The sequence below is a fragment of the Adiantum capillus-veneris genome, chromosome 12 (genome assembly GCF_014529385.1).
Source record: "Adiantum capillus-veneris isolate H3 chromosome 12, ASM1452938v2, whole genome shotgun sequence".
NCBI lineage: Eukaryota > Viridiplantae > Streptophyta > Polypodiopsida > Polypodiales > Pteridaceae > Adiantum > Adiantum capillus-veneris.
In genome coordinates, this window is record NC_140942.1 from 89,500,465 (window position 1) to 89,513,602 (window position 13,138).

Sequence of the window (13,138 nt, forward strand, 5' to 3'; positions counted from 1 at the left end):
TCTTGTGAGTAATTTCTTCACCAACTAATATTCCAATGTGGCAAAAGATGCTGCCTCTCTTCACAACCTCTGTAGCCCAACATGCATTATCAAAAATGTTGCCTTCTGTAAAAGAATAAGCCTTGATTTTTCTATGTTGAATTGAGACCTTGACATTGTGGCAAACACCTAAACAATCTCCAAGTCTAGCCTAACATTGATATCATCCACTTTTAGGAAGAGTAGCAAGTCATCTGAGAACATTTTCACAATTAGTTTGTCATCCTTGATTTGTAGCCCTTCAATTTTCCCTTGTGATGCCGCATCTTCCAACATTGCAATAAGCGGGTGAGTGCAGGTGGCAAACCAAAGAGGAGCTAAGGGACAACCTTGAAAAATGGATCTCTTGTCCTCAAAGTAACAAAATATTCTTGAGTTGATTATGAGTCCAAAAGAGCTCCCTTTGCCAAGAGTAATAACAGCTTGACATATTCGTGGACCAAAACTATTCTTGGATTGAATAGGAGTTTAGAAGAGCTCCCTTTGACAAGAGTATTAACAACTTGATAGATTTGTGGATGAAACCCCGAAGTCTGTATCGTTTCTTCTACAAAAGATCAGATTTTCCTATCATAAGCCTTGTTAAGGTCCAATTGGAGAAGGACACGTTCGTGTTTCTTGAACCTAGCATACTCCATACCAATCATGACCGCCAAGATGTTCTTGTAATTGATCTACCTTTAATAAATCCATGCTAATGAGGAGAGCTAGCACGATCCAACACTGGGGACATCTGTTCAACAATCAATTTGATCTATTGGACAAACTCAAGACCTGTTATTCAAGCGAAAATTGTTTCATGTGAGAGAGGAACATGTATGTTACATGCAGAAGAAGAGAAGAGAAGAGAAGTTTTAACCTCATGGAAACAATCGCAAGAGACCTCAACCATCTATCCTACGAGTAGTGGTGGAAACAATCGCAAGTGTATTCATGTAAAGGGATGGCCCTTGCTAAGTTGTGAAATCCTTTGAAAAGGAGTTGTTTATCTTAGGAGCACAGAAAGATTGCCTATTATCATGAAGCTTTAGAGGGGAAAAGAAATATGAGAGATGATTGAACGTCCACGAAGGATCAAATCAACCTATGCGATGTGAGAGTGAGCAGCAGAGAGGGTGCTAGAGAGAGAGAGAGAGAGAGAGAGAGAGAGAGAGAGAGAGAGAGAGAGAGAGAGAGAGAGAGAGAGAGAGAGAGAGAGAGAGAGAGAGAGAGAACGCTAGAAGCACAGATGCTCTACAAGCAATGCTCTCAATACGCAATGTCTGATTACAAAACCCCAAGAACTCCTTTTATAGGATTTTGAGTTGAGGTAGGGCAAAAAATGTGTAGCTGGGTCAAATATAAAAGCCCATAAAATGGCTAAAATATGTGTGGACCTAGTCAAGATAAAAAATGACCGTCCGAAAACATGCTAAAGTGCCTGCCCATGCAACCTACGTGATGTGCAATGGATGGCCAGCCCGAGACAATCACTAGCTGTACAAAATGGCAAAGCAACGGTGGTGTAACTCTTAACACCCCCTCTCAACACCGGATGCTGAGACAACTCAGATGAGTCAAAGGTGAGAAGCCAAAGTTCGTTGAGGTACAGCCTTCGTGAAGATGTTTGCAACATTGTCCACAGTAGGGACATACCTTAAATGAAGATCTCGAGCAAAAATCCACTCCTGAACATAGTGGTACTACGCCTCACTGTGCTTCGTCTGAGCATGAAAGATAGGGTTCTTGGCAATAGCTATGCAACTATGATTGTCACACAAAAGACGTGTAGTAGCAGTCTGGGGAAAACACAACTCTTCGAGTAATCGTCGTAGCCATATGGCCTCACAAAGCAGCAAAGCAAGCTGCTCTATATTCCGCCTCTGTGGAAGATAGCGCAATGGTGGGCTGCCGCTTATTGCTCCATGAAATGGGTCCCGAGCCGAATGTGAACACTACTCCTGTAGTAGATTTCTGAGCATCTGGATTTCCTGCCCAATCTGAATCACACCAACCAAGCGGGGTGCAACCCTTGGAGCGACCACACACCATGGTCCAAGGTGCCGTTTATGTATCGCAAAGTACGCTAGGCACACTGCCAATGTCAGATGTTGAAAGAACTGAGGACAAAAACTATGTAGGAGATGTTTGGTCAAGAATAAGTTAGCCAAACGAGGTAGCCAACAACATTCCTGCACTGCTCCAAGTCAATCAGTGGGGAAGGATTATGAATCGATATGTTCTCCTTGAGCTGAAGAGGAGTGTCAATAGGTCTACAGCCTATCATTTGGAATCTCTCCAAGATAGCCTTGGCATACTTCCGCTGAGAAAAGAAGATGCTATTGGTGTGTGAAAGATCTCGAATCCAAGAAAATATTTGAAGCCTAGTTGTAGCCCAAGATCAGTCATTTCTAAACATGTCTCCATAGCTTGCATGATTGACTTGATCTTGCTGGTCCATTGGCCTGTGAAAATGAGATTTTCCACATAGACAATCACTATTGCAATCAACAAGTCATGAGAGTCGACGTACATAGCAATACCCTTTAGCACCTCAGTAGTACTCATCTTCAATAGCATCTAGTATCCATCTTAACATCTCAGCATTTAGTCATTGTATCAGTATGTGTGCAAGAAATAAAGGAAGTACTTGCTTTGGAAAGAGAGCAAGGGGGCCCTTGAGGGTGGTTGGACCCAACATGCGGTGTCATCTCTTTTCTCTCTCTCTTTCCGTCTCTCTCTCGTTCATTGTGGTCAATTCAGTTTCTCTTTTCAATTGAAGTAAAGTAACCTTGTGTTTGTGCGGAGTACTAGATCGGAGCTAAACCTTTCCACTGCATCTGACACTTCTTTTGCTAGGATTCGGAATAAGGAATAGAAGTTCCTTGGAGGTGATGAAAACGCTGTTGTCCAGCGATTTTCAGCGTGCTCGTACGCTCCCGGCATGGTCTGGAGTGGTGCAGAGGGTCTAAGGAGGGTGGGGAGTCAATGTCACTGCCCATGGTGGACTAAAGACAGAGAAAACACTAGTGGTAGGTGGCTGAAATCTGTCGATTTGAAGAGGAACAGGACCGGCAATGCACCGGATGCAACTCCATGTGCCGTAGGCAAGATCTGGTGGGAACTGAGCGCTGCCCTCTGTCATGGCTGTTGAGATGTCGAGCTCTACACCTTGAGCTGGCATCCACTACGGGTCTTGGCCGCTTACGGCATTTACTCACTGGCGCGTTAGGTGACTGACACGGAGGATCTCTGCCAGTGATTCTACAACTGGACTACACTTATAGTGCCAGCCTAGTACGCTTCTAGCGAGTTCACACTTAGTGACCGCATGTACATATGTGCTACTTTTCAGCTTTAGCACTTAGTCATTTTGTACTCTCTTTTCTGTGAAGAAGAAGAAGAAGCTTTCCATCTCTGTGTGCTTTGTGCTTGTCTTGTGTAGCTCTCTTGCATCCTCATTATTTACATGGTATCAGAGCCTGGTGCAGGCAAGAGAGGCTAAGAGAGCAAGATCATCACAATCCCTTCATTCGCAATCCACGACCAAATGCCGAAGGGTTTTTTCGCACAAGTTTCTGAACAGGTCTCCAAAGTGCAGTATACAGAGATTTACTGTACAAGTACAGTGGTTGTATGTACGCTTGATTGTGGACACTCGTTGAGTGTAGAAAGCGTTACAGGTACCACGATAGCAGGTTCAGCAGATTTGCAGATTTTTGTAGATTGCAGTTATTTTGTCTTAGTGCTTAAAGATGTCTGCGGTTTCAGTCAGATTGTTACTGAGAAGCTTGAGAAAAATAACTACCCTGCATGGAAGTTTAGAATAACAAATTTCCTAAAAGGAAAAGGTTATTGGGACTATGTAGAAGGAGACAATGAAAAGGAACCAGAGATTCCCGAGGCAAATGCTACAGCAGAACAAAGGAAAGCTTTGAGGGACTGGCAACAAGGCCAGAGCAAAGTGATGTATTGGCTTTCTATGAGCATCACAGATGGCATGATGGGCTATCTACAGGATGCTGAAAACCCCGCCTTTGCATGGAGAAACTTAGGCAGAGTGTTCGAGGTGAACACCAAGGCCAAGAAGCTTCAACTAAAGTCGGAACTAAATCAGGTTAAGAGGAACAACCTCTCAATCAATGATTATGTCTTGAAGATCAAGAGTATCATTGAGGCTCTTGGATCTATTAAAGTCTCAGTGGAAGACGATGACATTGTCCGTGCATGCTTGGATGGTCTAGGAGATGAGTATGTACATTTTAGGTCTTCCATGAATACAAGAGACGACATCCCCGTGTTCCAAGATTTGATTTCTATGCTTATTCTTGAGGAGAAGAACCTTGACACATCTTCTTCTCATGGCAGAAATAATTCTGAACATGCCTTCTATTCTAACTCCAACAGAGGTAGAGGTAGAGGTCGTGGTCAAGGCCCAAGGGGTTGCAGGGGCCAATTTCTGGAAGGTCAATTAAATCAAAACAATACAAGTGGCAGGGGAAACCAGTCTCAAGGTAGGGGGAGTCAAAGAGGTCGTGGTGCAGGATCAAGCAGGCAGCAACATACTCCAGATAGCAGAGAATGTTGGACTTGTGGTGAAAGAGGGCACATGTCACGTGACTGTCCAAAGGGAAAAGCAAGTGGAAAGAGAGAACAGGGCAACTATGCATCTACTAGCAGAGATGCAGATGACAGCAAAAACGAGCGCATGTTTGTTATGCAGCATGTAATGAATACAATGACTGCAAAGAATTCCACCCAAGATGATGTTTGGTATGTGGATTCAGGTGCCTCTAATCACATGACGTCTCGTGGAGAGTGGTTTAGAGATATGCGCAAACCAGATGTGTCAGGCTATGTGCAGACAGGAGATGACACAGCTCACCCCATTGCTCATGTAGGGGACATACCTCTAAATACGAAGAGTGGGAAATCAAAGTACTTAGCAGATGTACTTCATGTCCCAAACATTACAAAGAATCTTGTTTTTGTTGGACAAATGGTTGAGCAGGGTTTGCAGATTCGCTTCAATCCAAATGGCTATTATGTAGAAGATTTCCAGAATGGCTGTAAGTTGATCACAGAGGACAAATGTGTGGGCAGAATGTTTACGCTGAATGTAGACATGCCTGAGGTAAAAGCTGCATTATTTGCACAGGGCACAGGTGTTGTGGCTGATGTTGACATTTGGCACAAACGCATTGGCCATGTCAATGATCAGAGATTGTGCAGCATGCAATCAAAACAGATTGTAAAAGGTTTGCCCAAATTCAAGGTGGATGGTATGCATAAAGTGTGTGCAGCATGCCAGTTTGGAAAACAGTCAAAGGGCTCATTTCCACATGAGCGCAATGTATGTAAAAATCCACTTGAGGTGGTGCACACAGATGTTTGGGGTCCAACCGATACTGCAAGTATACATGGTTGCAGGTATTATGTCTCTTTCATTGATGACCATACAAGGAAAGTATGGGTCTACTTCATGCGTAACAAAAGTGAAGTGTTTGGTCACTTTCAAGACTTCAAAGTAATGATTGAGAAGGAGACAGATATGCAAATCAAGACATTAAGGTCAGATGGAGGGGGAGAGTACTTCTCCAATGATTTTTCGGATTTTTTGTGAATGCATGGTATACGCATGCAGTTTACATGCAGATATACTCCACAACAGAATGGGATCGCAGAAAGGAAAAACAGGCACATTGTAGAGGTTGCACGTGCATTGATGAACGAGAAGAACACGCCTCATCATTTCTGGGCTGAAGCCGTAAATACAGGTGTGTTACATTATGAACAGGACACCTACAGCTGCGGTGCATGATGTAACACCTGAGGAAAAGTTTACAGGTACAAAGCCTGATTTGGCACACTTGAAAGTGTTTGGCTGCATAGCTTACGTGCATGTACCAGATGAGTTGCGTAGGAAATTGGATCCTAAAGCAAAGAAATGTATTCTTGTGGGATATCCCTTGAACAAAAGGGGTACAGGTGCTACAATCCTACTACACGAGAATTACGAGTGAGCAGAGATGTAGTCTTTGATGAGATGAGCAGTTGGTACAGTAATGCACATGGCACTATTGGGGCTGATGTAAAAGATGATGTGGTTGTACAAAATGTGAGGCCACAGTCACAGGTTTTGAGTGGACCACAAGAGTCCTGTTCACGTGGCTCTGTTGAGAAACCATAGAACGGTAGACTACGTACGCAGGTTACTCCACCAACAGGTACAAGGAATGTATCACGAAAAGGAAAGGAAAAGGTTGATGAACCTCCCTTTATGGCTGATGCATCATCAAGTTTTTCACATGTAGACATGGATTCAGATGGTTATGAACAAATTCTTGATGAGGAATTTGGAATTCCGGCTGTCAGGACACCTGATGTAAGGAAAGTACAAGAAGATGCTAGAGGGCAAAGGAGTGACCCAGGACCGCGCAGATCTAATAGAGTCAGAAATCCAGTTCAGAAATTGACTTATGATGGGTATCTAGCGCATCACCAAGCCTACATGGCTAAGGTGATACAGGATGTGGAGCCCACATGTTTTGAGGATGCAGTTGGAAATGTGCATTGGGATGATGCAATGAATGAAGAGATGGCTGCATTGGAAGCAAACGACACATGGGAGTTGGTGCCATTGTCAAGTGGCAAGAAAGCTATTGGTTGTAAATGGGTGTATAAAACCAAGCATAAGGCTGATGGTAACATTGAGCATCACAAGTCAAGGCTGGTCGCAAAGGGTTATGCACAGGCGTATGGCATAGACTATGAGGAGACCTTTGCTCCAGTGGCAAAGATGACGACTGTGAGAGCTGTCATAGCAGTGGCTGCATCTAGAGGATGGATTATGCATCAAATGGATGTAAAGAATGCCTTCTTGAATGGTGAGTTACAAGAGGAAGTGTATATGGATCAGCCACCTGGTTATGTCGATCCAGGTTACCCAGATTATGTATGCAGACTTCTCAAAGCTTTGTATGGTTTGAAGCAGGGCTCTAGAGCATGGTATGACAGGATTGCCAAGTATCTTGTCAGTATTGGTTTTAGGAGAGCTCATGCTGATCATTCACTCTATGTACGTGAGAGTGATGTGGGGATTGTGGTCATTACCATATATGTAGATGACCTCATTATTGTTGGTGACAATGCTATGGAGATTGACCATGTGAAGAGTCTTCTCAAACAGGAGTTTGAAATGAAAGATTTAGGCGAGTTGCGCTACTTTCTTGGCATTGAGGTGATCAACACTCCAGAGGGTGTATGGCTATCACAGAGACAATATGCTTTGGACATGTTGTCAAAGTATGGTATGGCTGATTGTTAGCCAATTTATATTCCCTTGGATGTGAATGCAAATCTAAGTGCAGAGAAGGGTGATGTTGTTGAGGATGTCAACATGTACAGGAAGATTGTGGGTAGTCTAATCTACTTGACTATCACGAGGCCAGACTTGAGCTACACAGTAGGCTTGGAGAGTCAGTTCATGAAGCTTCCGTGGAAGCCACATTTGGATGGAGTACGACGCACACTTAGGTATGTGCAAGGTACTCTTGACTACGCATTGTTCTATGCAGCAGATGCCCCATTAGCATTGTATGGGTATACAGATGCAGATTGGCCAGGTAGCATTGTTGATAGGAGATCTACGAGTGGCTTCATGTTCTCTTTTGGGAGTGCTGTTGTTACTTGGAGCAGCAAAAAGCAGCCTACGGTTGCTTTATCGAGCACAGAGACCGAATACAGAGGTGCAGCAGTTGCGGCGTGCGAGGTAGCTTGGCTACGCACATTACTTGAGGACTTGGGAGTGCAGGTGGACCAACAGATTTTCATCCATTGTGACAACCTCAGCAGCATGCAGTTGGCTAGGAACCCAGTGTTCCATGCCAGGACCAAACACATAGAGGTCCATTACCACTACGTTCGAGAGCGAGTGTTGGCGGGAGACATCGACTTGGTCTACGTCAGCACAGAGGAGCAGATAGCGGATATCTTTACCATGGCCCTCGGAGCTGAGAAGCTTCGACGTTTCCGGACTATGCTTGGACTCTACGACATGCAGAGCTCGAGGGGGAGTGTTGAGATTTCGAGCTCTACACCTTGAGCTAGCATCCTCTACGGGTCTTGGCCGCTTATGGCATTTACTCACTGGCGCGTTAGGTGACTGACACAGAGGATCTCTGCCAGTGATTCTACAGCTGGACTACACTTATAGTGCCAACCTAGTACGCTTCTAGCGAGTTCACACTTAGTGACCGCATGTACATATGTGCTACTTTTCAGCTTTAGCACTTAGTCATTTTGTACTCTCTTTTCTGTGAAGAAGAAGAAAAAGTTTTCCATCTCTGTGTGCTTTGTGCTTGTCTTGTGTAGCTCTCTTGCATCCTCATTATTTACAATGGTTGGAAAAAAAAAACGCAGGTCCATCTCCCAAAAAACGCACTAGTAGCCTTGAAAACGCAAGGGCCTGCTGTAAACGCTTATGAAGAAAGGGGGTATTCCATCAATGGAATTGGCTACTAGGGCCAGCGCTTGGGGCAAGGAAGATGATCGCCAGTGGGGAGAAAAAAAAAAGTTGATGTCTGGGAGTTTCTTCGAGGGGTAGAAGCTTCCCATACCTCCCTAGACCCCTTGAGGCTATGATCGCTAGTTGAGTTGCAGGAAACACTGATGCTTTCCAAAAACATTCGTTGTTGTGATCCCTTGGGTAAAACCTGTTGTTGAAGGTGCGCCCTCAATGCTGACGACTGATACCATGTGAGCGTGCGCAGGTGCAAAAGCGTGAGAGAGGAGAGAGAGGGAGAGATAGTAGACACAAATGCTAGAGATGGGGAAAGGGGCCGATCAGTCCCCCCGTGAATACCATGAGCAGAAGACCCAATACAACATCCAGATGATGGAAGTGGGTAACCCCCCTGGCCCAACAAATAGGTGCCCAAGGGGAGGTAGGGTAATGCTTGGAGAAAATCCACCACGACCCAACAAGAAATAAATAGGAATATAGAGGGTGCCCAGACAAGGTGGGCGGCTGGTCAGTGCAGTCTAAATGCATATGAAAAGGGTGGCCAGCCTGGAGGCACACTAGCCGTACAAGTATGCCCTAGACCCTGTGAAGCAGCAGAGTAGTGTAAGTCTAACACCAAGGACTCTTACAACCTAGAGGGTATATCGTTAGTCAAGACCCAAGGCCAACAGGGAAGTGAAAGAGTAACATCACTCACATCGGAGGCATGATTGGCAAGGTAGACACTTCATTATGAAAGATAATTTATATAATGAAAAGTTATCAGAGGCAACTGGAACTTGCAAGAATATTTAATTATTTATTAAAGTCTATTTAAATCAAGTAATGGTGCATTGATGTTTCCAGTTCTCTTACAGGAATTTTGGAGTCTCTACATCCATCTCACGACTTCTGTGTCTTTCCTGCAGGCTGAGAAGGCTTGAATAGAGATCAACACATGGACTAAAAATGAAACCAAGGGAATAAGAAATCTCGCCTACCGTACTGAGGTCAAGGTAAGGTCATTCAAGCTTCCATGGTTCAAAGTTTCAGGAGGGTATGAGATGCCTGAAGTACTTGGAAAGCTCGACCTTTCATTACCGTTCTCAAACCAGGCAGATTTCTCTAATTTGGTTAGCTCAGCCATTGGCAAATCTTTGTCTGTTGACAAAGTCTATCACAAGGCAACAGTATAAGTAAATGAGGAAGGAATTGTAGCCACATCGGCAACGGCTGTTGTTGTCATGTTGAGGAGCATTCAACCAATGGAAGATTTTGTTGCCGATCAGCCGTTTCTTTTTGTTCTCAAGGAGGATATGACAGGTATGGTCGTGTTTATAGGGCATGTTGCAAGCCCTACCTCTCAAAACTGATATGGGTTTTTGGGCGAGATACCCATTATCAATTTATAATAATGGGTGTAAATTAAAGGACAATGACAGGATCAATTTTATTTTTTTCGTAAGTCTTTATCCGTCCAATTATGGCATTCAAATAGTGACATATAATAAACTGTTAACTAAAGTAAATGTAAGTATTCAACCCCTAATTATGGCATACAAATAATGACATACAATAGACTGTTAATTAAAGTACACTGAACTTTGTGTTGATGTACGCTCTTGTGTGTGCGTGTGGTGTGTGGTGAGTTTGGGAGCATATGTTAGTACCTAGTTCTACACCCACTATTGGGCACTAAGACGTTAGTGGGGATGTCATGGTATTTAGTCAATACTATGCATGATGGAGCTGATGGTTATATTGTCTTGTGGGTGACTACCATGGGTCTATACCTTACACTTTCCTTTAAGGGTGAAGCTGGGCTTATCTTGAATTCATTTAGGTATATTTTTTAGTTGTGAGCGGACATGCAGATTTCACGTTGTGAAGTTTTTGTTCGAGTTACGACCGGTTGATATTGTGCTAATTCTTTCTATCTTTTGTGGTGCACATGCCCTATCAACTACCTCATATTTTTGTGCTAATTTTTTTGATTTAATGCTTCTTTTAGTGCTAGGCTTCATTATGGCTGAGTTTGCCCTTGATCTCCAGAGTCATGACAAAAACTTAGTACATCATGAACTTTGTGTTGATGTATGCTCATGTGTGTGCATGTGGTGTGTGTTGTGTTTGGGAGCATATGTTAGTACCTAGTTCTACACGCACTACTGGGCATTGATGATGTTAGTGGGGATGTCGTGGTATTTAGTCAATACTATGCATGATGGAGCTAATGGTTATATTGTCTTGTGGGTGACTACCATGGGTCTATAACTTGCACTTTCCTTTAAGGGTGAATCTGGGCTTATCTTGGATTCATCTAGGTATATTGTAATGGAATTGGCCTATTTAATTTGAGAGTAGTGGAAATTAATGAGAGTACTTTTGAGAAATAACTTTGTGAGCATAACGGGTGAACATAATTGAAGATAGCAACATAATCATAGCAATTAGTTAACTTGGCATAAACAATACTTTTGCAAGAGAGAGAATTTAGAGAACGTGACAACAGTTAAGGACCGGATTTATGTGGAGTCGGTCCCCTCTCCAATAGGCATTTGTATTATGATTTCTCCCATTAAGAGAGACTTGTTACAATACAATCTTTGTGTTCCTTGTGACCTAGGTGATGCAATGAAGATGGAAAGCTTCATGCATCACAAAATAACATAAACTTGAAGAAAGCTTTAACTATCCCAAGCCTCAGTCCTAAGACCTCAAACACCTTCGAAGGTGGAGAGAGCTAGCAAGGAATGAAGGTAGGGAAGAGGAAGAAGAAACATTTCATAGGAGAAAGAATTAGTTCCTCACTTATCATAACTCTTGTTGCTAGCATACATAATAGCATAGTAATGAAGAAGAAGGAGATGGCAAGATTAAGCATTGAAGCATGGCTCTTGGTTGGCTTTTCACTCCATAGCCAAGAGTGTTGGTGTAGACTCTCAGCCTCTACTTGCTTGGAGAAGGAGAGGGAGCTCTTGCACTTTGCATAGCACACAATGAGAGTGTTTGTGAGTGTGTGTGGGTGAGTATACACCTCCAAGCCTAACCAATCATAAGAAGGAGGCATTACAAGTAGCAAGGGTAGCCTTGAGACAAGTGTCCCCCTTTCCCCTTTGAGAGAGAGAGCTAGATAAATGCAAAATCAATTAATTAAACCTCCTAAATTATCATTGGACCCCTTGGGTGGCCAACCAATAGGCTTCAGACACACCATGAGGGCAACATGAGGAGGAACTTGACAAGTGTCCCTTTTGCTTTCTTTATACCATGCATGCCTTGTGTGAGTGTGTGGGTGTTCTCTCCCATCCCCCCTCATGTAGGACTCGCCCCCTCGTTGTAGGGATTGAATATTTGACTTTTTGACACCTCAAGCCCCTCATGCATAGGCCCAGTTCCCACCACAAGCTTGGCCCTTAAGCACTTTAAGCTTGGGCTGGGTTCTCACCTCAAGTGCAACCCTAGCATCTCAAGCATGTCAAGCACCTCAAGCACCTTAGTTATCAAGCATGACAAGCAAGACAAACACCTTGAGCTGGGTCGGGTTCCCGCACCTCAAGGTCAGCCCTAGCTTACCTAAGGTCAAAGGACTTTTACACACATTATTGGAGGCCTACAATGAAGCTAACCCTAAGTTCTTATGCTCCATTGGTTAGCCTTTCTCTTTGATAGACCATCTCTCATTTGGGCCCCTTTACCATTGGCCCCGTGTTGAGATAGATCTATAAGCACATGTCTATATCTTAACCCTTGTTCCCGTTTATTCTCCCACATTAAGTGATCAGTTTAATATGAGAAAATCATTTGGGTTGGTTAGATATTAGATATTAGATTTTACGACATTACCTCTCTCTTGAAGTCATAGTCGTCCTCGACTATGAGGTAGAAGAGATAAAGCCTTAGTCATTAGTCAATTTTACTTAGCGGGTAGAGGATCCCTTTTTACCCTACGACATCTTTCCAAGATGGATGACTAATCGATTTGGTGCTTGGGAGACATAGCTGCCGCAAACATGTCTGCTCTTTAGTCCATTTCATTCTCCCAAAGTAGAGTGAAAAATTCTACTTGGTGTTTGAGAGACGTCGTCATCACAAACATGATTCTAAGCATGCATACTAGTTAAATTTGTGCACAACTAAAAAGAGGACTAGTCTTATAAGACAAAAACATAAGGCTTTAAAAGAAATTTGTACATTTGCTTACTCTAATGTAGCATTGTAAGCATGGACAAGGTTCATAGTATCCTTAAGCTATATTCCTTGCATCCATCTAGCATCTTCAAAAGGATAAATTTTGAGCTTAATAAGATACCGTCGGATAATCTTACCATGTCGTAGTACCTTGTCTTCATGTCGAAGGGTAGCTTCAGGTTGTAGCACCTCTTCTTGAGCTTCAACTTCGGGAGGGTCTTCAATAATTGGTTTAGTTGGTGGCTCTCCTTTGTAGGGCTTAAGTAGGCTTACATGAAAGGCATTGTGTATGAGCCAATGGTTGGGCAACGTGAGTTGATAAGCCGTCTCATTGATGGGCTTCAAGATTTGGAAAGGACCATAGTATCTTTTTGTTAGTTTAGCATAATACTTTTGATGGCCCGTAGAATTTTTGCCCGTCGTTTG